This window comes from Echinops telfairi, unplaced genomic scaffold, assembly GCF_000313985.2.
Source record: "Echinops telfairi isolate 266 unplaced genomic scaffold, ASM31398v2 ScPeMD7_16;HRSCAF=60, whole genome shotgun sequence".
Classification (NCBI taxonomy): domain Eukaryota; kingdom Metazoa; phylum Chordata; class Mammalia; order Afrosoricida; family Tenrecidae; genus Echinops; species Echinops telfairi.
The window spans coordinates 1544642-1559396 of NW_022103913.1; the positions used below are offsets into that span (position 1 = coordinate 1544642).

At 36.9% G+C, this 14755-nt stretch overlaps 1 pseudogene; it reads left to right on the plus strand.

The window, feature by feature from the left end:
- The first annotated feature begins 5223 nt into the window (after positions 1 to 5223).
- Positions 5224 to 5397, plus strand: LOC115868649 (annotated as a pseudogene).
- Positions 5398 to 14755: the final 9358 nt, after the last annotated feature.

The following is a 14755-nucleotide window of genomic DNA, read 5'->3' on the forward strand; positions in this document are numbered from 1 at the left end:
TGTATTATATAGCGCTTTTAACTTCTAGGAAGCTACCTAAGAGAAATGAAAACTTTAGGTGCAATTAAAATTAGTTAGTGAATATCTATACAAACTTTCTTTATAATCATTCAAATTGAAAATTATTAAAATGTCCTTCTACTGGAATAAGGTGAACAAATTCCTACATGAGCTTTCTAGACCACATAGGAGGGACTTACAAAGGAAAGCACAAGCATATTCTGCAACACTTAGTCAATATCCAACCACCCTCAGGGACTTAAAAGATGACGCTTGAAGAAGATAAATGAAAAAGCTCCATTGGATCAAATTGTAAGTTTCCAGAGAAGTATTCCTCACATAGGTGGTCCTCTTGATGTACCCCACTTCTTATGCTGGAAAGAAGAGAGCACTATATTCTGTTCTGGGTATCACTCAGTATAGTTCCTTGAATTTCATGTTCATTGTGTCTGGCTAACTTAAAAAGATGCTTGTGAAATCCTTTGTGGTAATAAAAATGAGTCAGTGTTTAGAAAATGACTGCATTGCTAATGACAGAAGATAAAAAATGAGTTCATAATGTTGTCACAGGGGAAGGAGACTGGAGATAAGGTGGGAAGTGTAGGCTATAAGCACACCTTTTTAGGAAAATTTTTTTTTATGATGTCAAGAGATTATAGCATGAGAACACACAGTATGCCCACAGATGCTCCCAGGAGAGGGAAAAAAATCCGTTTTAAGCATCTCCCAACTCTAGGGGAAACCAAGATCAGATTTCCTTAGTGCAAGCTAAATATACACTTTCTTGCCCCTTACTACTGGCTTTCCACTGAGACCTGGAAAGCCAAAACCATCCTCGTAAAAGCAGAGGGGGCTAGGGACAGACAATAGGCAAGGAAGAGGGAATAAATTAACCCTGTGGCCCCTCAGCAACAGACTAGTACCCTGAAGGACACCAAGTTGGAAAAGAAAAGATTAGACTTCATACTTTACACTGGACTAAACCAATTAATTACTAAAATGAAGCTATGCTAATATACAATAATGACTAGAGGATACTTTGTTATCTGAGCATGACCAAACCTATTTTATTTTTCATCCAAAGAGTAGGAAAGAGCAAATAGGTCAAATGAGATAGATGGAGAAATATAATGTTCTTTATGGTAATGTCATATGTGTCCAGCCCCTTTCTACTAATATGTAATGTGTATATGTAATGTGTCACATGGACAATGTGAGCATGCTTTCTCATGTTTTCAAACAGGTGCCAGCATGGTGGAATGGTGGGAGGGCCTGTAGGGTATCTCTTGACTCAAGAGCTCTTAGAAAGGTAAAATGCCTTAAAAGATATAGGCTTGACTCAGTTACAAACTTCATGCCTCAGGGTGAAGAAGTGGTTCTAATTCAAACAAGTAGGACATTTTCCAAAGGCATTTATTTACCACCTACCCTATATTCATGGGAAGCACAGGAAAATAATGAAGGAAACAATATACTAAAATGAAATATTATATTAGTTGCCTCTGAAGATTCCTTTTCTCCCTGTCGTTTTTCGTATCGCACTGGTTGGAGAACCCTTCTTGACCATGTGACTTGCTCCACTAATACAGGTGGACAGAAGTAATAGTGTGCACTGAAACCTGAAAAGGCACCTTTGGTTTCCACTCAGTACTCTTGACTTTCAGTCATCTTCACGATAAGTTCATTCCCCAAATAACTACAGTTCCCAGGGTAAGAAGACAGAGGTAATGATCTGAACGCAGGCTGCAGCCTAGCAGCCCAGTCAATTCTACTTAAGCCTGGCAGAGCCATTGCCAAAGCATAGGCATATGAGTAAAAATCAAATTCTGATTGATGTAGGCCAGATATAACTTTGTCACAATGAAAAATAAAACTGATTAACACAGGCAAGGCTTATAACACCACTGTTTGAAAAATATATGTTCGGGTTTGGACGCTAAAACATAACATCATTGGAGAAACAAAAGATAGCTAACTTGAGAAGGAATGATTTAATAAAGACATTACTTAGAATTATTTTTAAATATCTGAAATGCTGTTCTTTGAAAGAATAGTTAAGCATGTTGTGGGATACTCCAGAGAAAGAAGCCAAGACCAATGCATGAGTAGATTTAGACTATAAGGAGAATATTGACCATTAGAAATACCAAAAAGGTTAAATTAGCTGTTTCACAAAGAAGCTTGCATTCCTAGAGGTATTTGAGCAGAGTTTAAAGTCCCAAGTGGTAGAGGGACTTTGTTTTGTGTACAAACATGAGTGCAGATATCTTTGTATAGCTATTCAATCTCTATCAATCTGAGCAGCCTTCTGTTCATTTTCCATTCCCTGCAAGAAATCAGTCTTCATAGGTGCTAGGTTTAAACTTTAAGGGAAAGGATATGATGAGTGGTCTGAGAAGAAGAGAGAGAAGAAATAAATCAAGGACTGGATACCATGTGGGTTGGATACCTCTTTAGTTCATTGTAAAACTACAGAGACATCCAAGAGATGATTGGAGTATGATACGATAATTATTCTTGAATCACTCCCCAAATACCAGTAAAATCAACCATGCAGGAAGTCTTGTGAGGCTAATCCTTTGTTAGGTACAACTGTCTGGGTGGTGTCCAGAATAGAACAATGCTAATCTGAGAAATAATAGAATTCCCAAGAGTTGATAGTTTGTTAAGACAGAAGAGCAAAGCATGAGAAAACAATAATAAATTTAATGTTGAAATAGAAAGAGGGTGGGTGAAGTTGGATCTGGTTTTATTGAAATCTTAATGGTCAAGGTCATCTCTGCAGGCTGGAGAATTTAGAACATGCCAGGAGCTGGCAGAGTGCAAGTGAGAGAAAATACAAACAGGCACCGCTACTTGCAAATGGGCTGAGAATTCTGTCAACCTTGTCTAACCGGATGAGTTGGATAAGTGAGAAAGGGACAAAATAGTGAGCATTGACTTTGAAACTGGTTTATAGGCCTAGATTTATTGTTTGCTGCATTATTAATAAGAACTATAAATAAAGGAAGGAAGTCCAATAAAACAAATTTATATTTTGATGCATTTATTTTGCTGAGTACAAGAGACACAGAGAATAAATAAACTTAATTATTGTGAAAATAACTCTATAGCTTCCCAGTGACTGGCATTATGAGCAACTATTCAAAACTGCATTGATTGCTGCTATCTCTTAGCTAATAGGCAATAATACAATGTAGGAAATGTTTGTATGTATCATGTCAGGATTCTGTAACTAATTCATTTTAAAAAGTAAATATAGCAGCTTACAAAAGAAGCATGTCCACTGTAGACTATAATTTTACTTCTTAAAATGTTCTAACATCTATTATTGTGTAAACTATCTTTCTTCTCGGTGTTTATTATATTAATGTATTGTGTGATCACTTATGTTGTTTGCCTGAAATCACAACATAAAAACTACTTTTTTAATGTGAAATTTCAAGTAATGATCCAGTAGAACAGCAGATGAAACTTTCTTAATGAGTATATAAGCATATCTTTCAACTCAACTTTGTGTTCAATGAGCATATAGCGGGTAAACAATATGATGGCTAGGATATCCTTAAAATGAATCAGAAAAGAAATGAGGACAAATAAAAAATATATCAATTTATGCAGTTGAATGAAAGGTTCCTGGGGGTTTGTTATGCTAGTTTCTGTCTTCTAGTGTACATTTGAATTTTTTTAAATCAAGTTAAAAATGAACATAAAATACCTGGTAATGATTATGATGCAATCTCTTACTCCTTAGTTCCTTGAAAACTGCAAACAAATTAAAATCTAACTTTAGTAAATATACCAAAATGTATATTTCTGGCATTCACTACATGATACTACTACTTCCTTATAGATTCAGAGTTTTTCTGAGATTTTCTTTATAGCTTTCTGCATTGGGGTGAATGAATTCCCATGGTTCTACTAGTCATAATCTTATAACTCCCACAAAACGACCCTTCTTCTGAAGGGTCTGAGTAAGAAAAGCCAAAATTTCCAGCTGATATGATTTCAGAGCTTTTTTAGCAATATTAATTGTGATTATAAAAAGTTGGGTCTCTAATGATGGTTTAAAATAAACCATCTCGAAATTGGAAAGCAGCTCTTGACCCAGGGACAGAAATCTGTGACACCAAAGAAGCATTAGAGCCAGAATACTAAATGGAATGGTGAGATCTTCAGTTCACACACTAAGTAAAGCTCAGTGTCTTTAGGCAAGAAGCTTGTTTGTGGAGTGGGGTACATCCAGGAACTTAATTGGGGAGCTAGGTTTACTGGCCCACAGAGCTAGAGTTGAGCATCTTCAGACTGAGATTTATAGGTAGAGTGTTGTGTGGGCTCTTATAAGTTAACCAGTCAATAAACCCACTACAATGAGTCAATTACTTGGGGAGAGTAGAACTTTCCAAGGCTGTAATTTTATAAACCCAACCCAAACTCACTGCCATTGAGTCAATTCCACCTCATAGCAAACATTTATGACAGAGTACAACTGCTTCTGAGTGTGTCTGACACTGTAGATCCTATGGGAGTAGAAATATTCATCTTTTACTGACTGAGCAACTGATGGACTGGAACTGTTGACCTTGTGGTTAGCTACCCAACTTGTACCAACTACACCATCAGGGGTCCTAATCATAGGTAAAGGAGTTTTATAGCATTGCCTAAGCAGGGCAGAGACAAGGGGCCATATGTCTGAGACAGTAAGGACCAGTAAGAAGTCTGTCTGTGGACATGGCTGATAAGAGTCTGGCTTGACCAGAAGTGTATCTTTAGCATTCTTAATCCTAAATTGCAGCCTATTAACTTCCCTAATGTACTCTATAATTGTGAATATGTTCTGCAAGTCCTATGTGGTCATTGCAATGAAAGGAGTTAAATGTGTTATGGAAGAGAGAGTTGATGCCAAAATTAGTAAGAAGGTTAGAGAGTAAAAGCATGTCTGACCTAAACTTCTCAAGAATAAGCCTTGGAAAGTTTATGCTGATTTGGTGATTTTCCTTCCACTTTGCGAAATTAGAGAATATCAGAGGCTTTCTCCACACTTCTTAAAAACACTGCCATAATGTGCTACACAGAAAAAAATTACTTAGAATCATAGAATCATCCCTTTTTTTAGCTTACCAAATGTTACCAAAAAAAATTCCTTTCAATAACTATAGATCATGAGATTCCCAGAAACCAAGAGCACATTAGGGTCACAGTATCTAATAAAACATAAGTTGTATACTTACCTGTCAGGGGAGGAACCATGATTACCAAGGTAGTTTCCCATGACAAGGCTCATCCATTGTACTCCAGATGTGCTGACCCCTGTGATTTCCCAAATGTGTGAAACTTGACTGTATAATTTGTGGTAGTGGGAAAAGAAAGAAAATTTAAAAAAATAAATCGTCTCAACATGCTACCGGAGTATATGTACAGATAATATGGTGGCAGCTAATCTATTTCAGAGAAGATCATTATGTCAAGGACCTTTCTACGGAAAACTTCCTCTCTCATTGCAACACAAGATCATTGTTCTGAAGTCAGACCCGTCTCTGATTCATGACACTAGACATCCCATGATAATCAACAAATACATTTGATGGATAAAATCATCAAGTGCCAATATGACCTTCTATTGGATGTAAGAGATATTTGACTCTGTAGTCTCATCCATGAACCTTTATGATAAATTGTGGATGGCTTATTTCCAAATTTCAGTCTTCATCTGGCAAGAGACTAATACATAAGAATTACTTAGAAAATTTATTTAAAATTGACATCTGCATAGAAATCACAGATTTAACAAGTTTCATTTAGAGTCTGATTTGGTTTTTGTATATTTCATATATTTGTGAGGGGAAATGCCAGCCCCCCATAACTAACCACAGATTCAGTAAGCACAATTGTACAGTTAAGATATCTAAAGATTATAGTTAAGTCATAGCAAGCATGAGAGACAGAAGAGAGATTGAAATAATGGAGTCAGATACATTTCATGGTAGCATGCTCACCTCCTGGATGGCCTTGATCTTACCAGCCAGGTCCACGCACAGCATGGGCCAGGCGGAGACCCAGAAGCCAGCTGAAGACCCTGTCTATTGCTAACCAAGGGTTATATCTTAGGAGGGGGCATGCAAGCCCCCTACCTACAGGTAAAGACATACATCACAGGAAGGGGTTGTACTATAGGCAACACAGCAATGAGGGGGACAATCTAGGGATATACACACAATAGGAAGAGGAGGGATTGGGGTATATATGTGACAAGATGGGCGGATCCTAGATTCAGGGTGGCAGCCTAACTTTGGATGTCACTTAGCAAGTTTGACCAGTTCTTTGGCTCACCATATAAACCATTATCAATAGGTGTAAACCCCACCTACAGGGACCAAGCTAATGGTTGCAAGCATTTAGGGAGAAGTAGCCCACTGTCCTTAACAGCAGGGGCCTCTGTTGTGGTGGGACCAGACAGTAGTCTGGCAACTGAATGCCTTCAGGGAGGTAACTTGACAATCATTTACCATTCGTTGCAAGCAGTGTCCTAAGCCTAACATCTATTGGGGGGAGAAATCTTTCTGTTTCCTGCATATATTTAAATGATTGTTTTCCCTTCCAGCTTTCCAGGTGATTCTGATGAGGAGACCGTTCTTTTTCAGTAATGACCAAAACTCTGAGAAGCTTTCTAAGCACTCAGGCATCTGCTGTCTTCCAAACAAGGTTATCCCTTAGTTCTCCCAATATGAATACTTCAGATGAAAATTTAAACTGAAGAGTCTACAGAAGTGGACTCAGGCATAGGAACAATTGTAAGGATGGCACAGGACCAGTGTTTGGTTCTGTTGTGCATAGGGTCACTTAAGGTTGAAGCCAGTTCAGTGGTGTCTAACAAAAACAACAGCAGTCTACATATATTCTAGATAAAAAGCCAAACATTTTTAGACAAAAGGGAGCAGGCAATCACTGTATTATCCTGCTTTACAGATAAAAAATTATTGCCCAATCTACAAGAGTAGATCGTACAGTGGTTAAAAGTTCAGCAGCTCACCAAAAGTAAGGAAATTCAAACTCACCAGCTGTTCCATGGATGTCAAATGCGGCAATATGCTTCCATAAATTTACAATCTATGGGATAGTTCCATTATTTTTTAATATAATTTCACAATGTGCCATAATCAACTCATTTTGTTTTTATCAAAGAGAAAAAACAGATAATATATGAAGTGCTTGACACTAGGATCCTTTCTGTAAAATGGGAGGTCAGTACAACTCCCACTGACTCTCCCATTTCAAGATTTCCTCAAGAATATATTTAAAAATATTCCACTAAACATAACTGGCTTTTCTATAAAATACCTAGAGAAAGTACCTACAAAGTAGACTAGACTTTTTCTGAAATTTATCTAAGGCATAAATATCCTGTAAAATTGATAAAATAATATTCTGCAACTGGATAAACAGAGTAACTCCTGAAGATGCAGCATGAATTTGGGGGCTTCTTACTGTAGTTTCTTTCTCATTCCCTTCTTCCTTCCAGCTTTCCAGGTAATTCTGATGATCCCTTCAATTTCATTTAACTACAAAAGTAATACAGGCTTAAGAAATGTGCAAACAAGTAGAAGTATATATGAGGGGTGTTGTAGTTACATAATCTGGTGTCAATTTGGGATTTGTAATTCAAAGACAATGGGATTTTCTCCTGAACTCTTTGAAGTCCCTTGTGTTAGTCTGGGTAGACTAGAGAAACAAATTCATAAATACACATATGTGTATAAGAGAGAACTTTATATAAAGGATAATTGTACATTAAGAAAGCATCTCAACCCAGTCCATTCCAAGCCCATAAGTCCAATATTAGCTCATATGTCCGATATGAATATATAAAGTCCTCTTCAGAGTCACGAAACACATGCAATGATGCCAAGTGCAGGAAGATCACTGGCCAGTGGGTAGACAATCTTTGGATCCAGTGGTGTTGTAAGCATCTCCACACTGGCAAGGGTCTCCATGTGGCTTCTCCAGTTCCCAGTGCAGGCGGTCTATCAACATAGTGCCATATGTGTTTTCGGTAGAGCATCTCTCAGGAAGTGAGCAGAGAGAGTGGGTGTCTCCTGCCTCAAAGGAGGAAATTACAGGAATTCCCAGAATTCTCAGGAGAAGCCCATGCCCACACAGAGGCTCATTGGCTATGATCCAATTGACAGAATGCAAGAACAACACAGGTTGGTACATGCAAAGTTGTGTGGCTCCAATGGCAGTGGATGCATCACAGGCCCTGGCAGCAACCAAAGTCAGCCAGCAGGAAGGCGAAGGCAGAGAGAGCGAAGCAAAGGTTCCCAGGACCTTCCTTATTAGATGGCCACAGTCACAAGGAGGCACAATCAGGCTGTGACTTAATTGAGAGGTTGAATACCACCCCTACACTATTAAATATCTTCAAATTAACATGAAATTACATAACTCCCACAGCATCTATGCATGCACATATAGAGAGAGACACTCACGTATAGGGTATATAAATAAAATGATACACAAATATTATATATACCACATATGTACTTTTGTCCATATTATTATGGTATATATAATAATATATGTGATATATTGACCTATGGTATATCAACAAAAAATATATATATATAAATAAACTCACTACTGTCAAGTTAATGCCGATTCATAGTGTCCTATAAAATGGGGGTATAATTACCCATGTGAGTTTCTGGAATTGTAACTGTTTACAGGAGTAGAAAGTTCTGTCTTTCTCCCATGAAGTGCCTGATAGTTTTGAACTGCTAACCATTATGCCACCAGAGTTTACATATATGTGTTTGTGTGCTTTTGTGTATGTGTATGTAGAGAGAGAGTAAACATGAGATTATACTCTTCTGAAATACGGTGTTTTACTTTGTTTCTACTTAATAATATAAACAATTTTACCTGTTAGTCCTTCTAGATAGCCCTCAAAAAAAAAGCTGTATCATATTCCATAGTACAGTGTTTCTAAAATGTGTTTAACCCTTTCCTACTGCCTGCCTGTGGTAGTTAGGTCAACATGGCTGCTCCTATAAGATATGGGTGGAGCATGACCTCTCACTCAAGTCATAGCCTGGTGATATTTCCTCCAGCGTATAACATACTTTGTATATATACATAGAAACTGTGCAAAATCCATCTGTCTGTCTTCTTGCTGCTGTGAATTCTGTATCTGCAACATCCAGATCCGGTTCTTTGGACTTGAGCCAAATGCCAGGCTTATTGCCTGCCACTCCTGAGAACAAACAGTAGCTTGCCTTAATGTCTGATCTGCTGATCTACCTCCAAATTGACTAGCTGTTCACCACGCAAGTCAGGAAAGCCCTCCAGCTTTCACATCTGACACGGGGACGGGCACCAAACTAGACTTCACTGCTTCTACAGCTCTTTGAACCTTCTTTGGGGTGATATAAATTTCTGTCTTTATATGCTTGTATAAGTGTTGCTGATTTAGCTTCTCTAGAGAAAACCTCACGTATTATCATTTAAGTGGCTTTGATTTTTTCTACTACAAGTACTTTTGCAATTTACATATTTAGCCTTATTCATATTGGTAATATTGATATAGAATATGTAGGCTATACATCTAGAATAAGAACGGGGAAAGGGTGTGCAATCCAAGGACATATGCATTTAAAATGTCCTTGGACAGTCTGATCCCTCAAAGGGCTGAACCCAGTCTGATCCCTCAAAGGGCTGAACATTTCGTGTCACCAAATGTTTATTGAAAATTCTTGTCCCTCTATCTGACACCTTGTAAAGACTCAACAAATCACATTTTATGATGAACAATTGATATAGTTAATCCATAATGTATCAAACTTGTAAATGTTTTAATTTCTGATTAACCACAATAACCTTGTATTAAACAACTTTTTACAACAACATGCACATTCTTACCATGTGACCACTAAAAAACATGCCAAAAGTAGCACAATTATCTGGTGCTATGAGAACAAAAGTAGCCCTTACCATCTAGTGGATATGTGTTGGGCTTCTAACCGCAGGGTCAACAGTTCAAAACCACACTTTGGTCTGAGAGCGAAAGATGAGATTTCCTACTCCCATGAAGAGTTAGAGTCTTTGGTCCAGGGAAGGGGCCGAGGACCAATGTTTATAAATGAATTGGAATGTTGCAAAAAAAAAAAAGATTTACAGTCTTGGAAATCCACAGAGGCAGTACAACCTTGTTTTTTGCATCACTATGAGTCAGCATCAACTCTATGGTATTGAATGTATTATCTTTTTCTTGATAGGAACAGAGGAGAAAGTCAAATACAACTGGAAGATAACAATTAGACTTTATAGATCAGAAGAGACTGTCCCTAGAAAAAGACAGCATGCTAGGTAAGTGAAAAAGACAAAGACCTTGAGCAAGATGGTTTGACACAACAGCTGCAAAAATGGGTTCAATTACAAATGTGAGGATGTCAGTGTTTCTTTCTGTTGGACAGAGATAGGGTGACTGTGACTCAATGTTACCTAACAACAACACCAGATTGAGAATAGCAGCAGAGCACACAAGAAGTTTCCTTTCGCATATTCTTCCTATCTCAAGAATCAGAGGAGGAATTACACCAAATTAACTCTCATAGGAAAAGTACCAAAGGAGTGTCATCTGGTGAGTAAAATGGGGAAAATGCATGAGCATTAAGAAATATCTGCCACCATGAAAATGAAATACAGGTATAGAGACCCCTATAGGTGACTCGCCACCAGAACAATAGAACTAATATATGGACAGAAGTCCTCAGTAACTGCCTCTTTATAGTTGTGCCCTCTTTAGCTGTTTGCTGAAAATCTTTAGCCCAGATCTGTGAATCACTGGAACTGCTGGGGCCAAAAAGCTAAAATAACCTCTAAGAAGCAGATGGTTATGAAGGCTTCTGTCCAGATGCCAGAACCCCATATGTTTGCCAATCTGTGTTTCGAGCATGCAACATTATACTTAAAATTATATTTTTCCTTTTCTTACCATCTTACTCTATCATAATTAACAATGTTCTGATACTTTTCTGGAAAACAAGAAAAATTAAAGCTTCTTTGCCTTGCTTTTATAAATAGCAAGTAAAAAACAAGTGTCTGACATGAAACTCCCAAATCTTTCACCTAAGGCATAATTTGACTATTTGTGTCTCATGTAGGTGGTCTTCATAAAATCCCTCTGCCATTTTTTTGTTTTGTTTTAATTTCAAGAGTATTATTGTCTCATGTGTGCTTTCAGAGCTCTCAATACTGAGGGGACCACGCTCTAATACCTTTCCAGATCTACCCACAAACAAAATCACAATAGTTTCTGGTTACAAGTCATAGATTCCCCCGCCCTGCACACTCCCTCCCCCACACACATCCTCCAGGGCCAAGAGAAAGACTTATCTTCTTTACTAGCTCTTTAAATTTTCCTGTGTTTGACTTTTATCCAAAGATTGGTGGTTCTAATGTATTCAGAGGTACCTCAAAAGAAAGGCTTGCTGATCTACTTCCAAAAGGTCCTAATATTTAAAACCCTATGATAGGAACTGGAAACCCAGGAAATCCAGGACAGATGACACTTTCAGGACCACTGATGAGAATAGAGTTACCAGGAGGGTGGATGGAAGGTGGGGTAGAAAGGGGGAACCGATTACAAGGATCTACATATATCCTCCTCCCTGAGGGATGGACAACAGAAAAGTGGGTGAAGGGAGACATCGGGTAGTGTAAGATATGACAAAATAATAATAATTTTAAAATTATCAAGTGTTCATGAGGGAGGGGGAGCAAGGAGGGAGGGGGGGAAATGAGGAGCTGATATTAAGGGTTCAAGTAGAAAGAAAATGTTTTGAGAATGATGAGGGCAACAAATGCACAAATGTGCTTGACACAATGGATGTGTGTATGTATTGTGATAAGAATTGTACAAGCCCCCAATAAAATGATTAAAACAAAAATAACAACCACAACAACAACAAAACCTATGGAGTAATTCTATCCTGCAATACCTGGGATTTCCATGAGTCAGGATTGACTGAAGGACAACAACCAGGAGAAAAGATGGCATGGAACAAAATTTTCTGCTTCAGAACAATGTTTGAATTTCTTAAAAAGAAATGCCAACAAATACCCATACATACCATGACAACAAAACCACTGGCACCATCCAAGAGGTTAAACTTCTTCTGTATATCAAGGACAGAAGAATGATAAGAAATCAATACCCAAGTTTAATTGAGCCAGGATTGGTCAAGCAAAATCAAACCCACAGCCATTAAGTTGATTCCTATTCATTGCGACCCTATAGGATACTGTAGAACTACTCCTTAAGGTTTTGAATCTGTACCTCTTTACAAGAATAAACAACTTCAGCTTCTACCATGGAACTGCTAGTGACCTTGAACTACTGACTTTGCTGTTAGGACCCAATATTTAACCCACTGTACCACCAAGGTTCTTAACAGAATTAAAGCTTTTATCAAACCCAATTTGACCCCTTTGGGAACCCAGAGATGTAATTGTTTAGAGGTCAATCTTTTCAATTATTTTGTTGTTGTCGGCTCATTTACTTCCTCTTGTTCCAAACTCTCCGCCCCTCTCAAAGATCTGGCACCAGGATGGGAGGAGATTACCCAATATATTTTGAAATTCTGCAATGGTCCATTTGGCTTCTAATCATTGTAAGTGGCATTCTCCTATACTTTTGTGTACCGTTGTCTCAGAAGTTTAATAACCTACTATGATATTAGAAAAGAAATAAGCTTAAATCTTTAATCATTTGACAAAAAAGAAACTCAAATGACTATTTTTTGAATTAATGAATAATATGTTGATTTTATAAGTAAATCTAAAACAATATTTTCTGTTTCTTGGTATGGGGGTACATGATGTAGAGAAAAATTTGATGTTAAGTTTTGTGTATTTCAATCACCAATTTAAAACTAATCATTATGACATTTTAATTATACTTTAATGCTTGAACATTGGGAGTGATAATGATTTAAATAAAAATACCTTCTGAAAGTGTTTTTCTTGCCTGCAGCTATCTGGATATTCAATAGGAGGGAAGTAAGAAAGGAGGGAGCCAAAAAGAAATGGTATCCTAACCATATAGGGGAAAAGGTGCTTTTTGTGTGCTGTTTGTTTTCCTTACACTTTCATTATTTTTCATTTGGGTTCATAACCATGTTTTCTTTTTTTTTTACACTGCAAAAAGTCAACATTAAAGAAGTGAAATTAATGAAAATGTAACAGACAATTTCTGCAAGCAAGCATGCCTTATCTCCCACTGTCAAATGATCTTATGTTTAATATCTGCTTGGATTTAAAAAAAATGCTTGGATTAAAAAAAAAATGTTTGGAAAAAGTTTCCTCATCAGGAAATGGAAAGCAAATCCCAAGAAGTAAGGTTGCATACAGACAACTGAAATACTAGCGCCCCCATCCCTCGGCATTTCTTCTCAATAAGACTATTGGAAACTCAAAAATCTAAAAGACAAAAAGTGGCCTTTTTTAAAAACCAAGTCCACAATAATGCGTTAAAGGGAAATACTTCTACAAATGATGAATTTAAATATATTATCCGTCTACAGAAAATGACATAGGAATAAAATAGGTCCAGGTAAAGATGATCTAAATAAAAACTAGAGTGGATAATTAGTAAGCTGCTATTGGAGGTCTCCGTTTTTCTACTGTATAATGTTTCATTTGTTTTTTGCTATGGACTTTCTAATATGTTTGAAATATCTTCTTTTTCCTTCTGATATTTGAAATTCCAACTTCACTGAAAGCGTTGCATTTCACAAAGCACTCTGTCTATGTCCGTAGGACTTTGCATATACATTTCCTTCTACCTCCCCAAAAATCCATGCCAGACAGGAGATTGTAGCGAAGGAATTATATCAATTAAGTGGAATGGAAGAGACTCCAAATCTGATGTAGGTATAAAATAATGCTTTTATATTAAAAGATGGGAATTCAAATTTGGGGGCTAATGATGTAGTGCTGTGAGAAGTTAGTATTTCTTTGAAAACTGAAATTAGACTGGTGCTTCATGTTTTATTAAAAAAATAAACTCTAGAGAGTCCTCATGCTAGAAACACACACACATATACACACACGCACACACACAATACCAGTATTAGGATACCACATAGAACAGCAATTTTTAAAATTAGCAAAAAGGAAATATAGAGAAGCATTTTTAAAAACCAGAAACATGACAATTTCAGTAATGATAACAGCATAAATTGAAAGACCTGTCTTATACCTATTTTTATATTTCATCGTGTCTTAATTATAAGTGAAAAAAATTGTAAAGTCACTTCCAAATGTTCTTGGTGACAGTCTAAATTGGTAAAAGGATTTAAAGGAGCAATTATTAAATTGTAAAAGTTTAACATACAACATAGAGACATGTCAAGAAGAAATTTCAGTTTGGAGTATCTTAAAAATACTCACATAAGGACAACACATATACATACATGTAAACAATTTCCACTGCAATATCATTGGCTATATCAATATTCTAAAGAAAATATAAGTCTATTATCCATTGACAAAATGTTGACTAAATCAACTAAAGTTTATTCATTGAGGCCACTCTTAAAAACAAATAATGTTCAACATTATAAAAGAAAAACAATCAGATAATCAGCAAAGAGTTCAATACATGTTCCAAAAGAAAAGCCAAAAAGCACATAAAAGATGTTCAATGTAAGTTAATTCCTACTGATTCAAATCAAAACCACAAAGAGATACTGCTTTA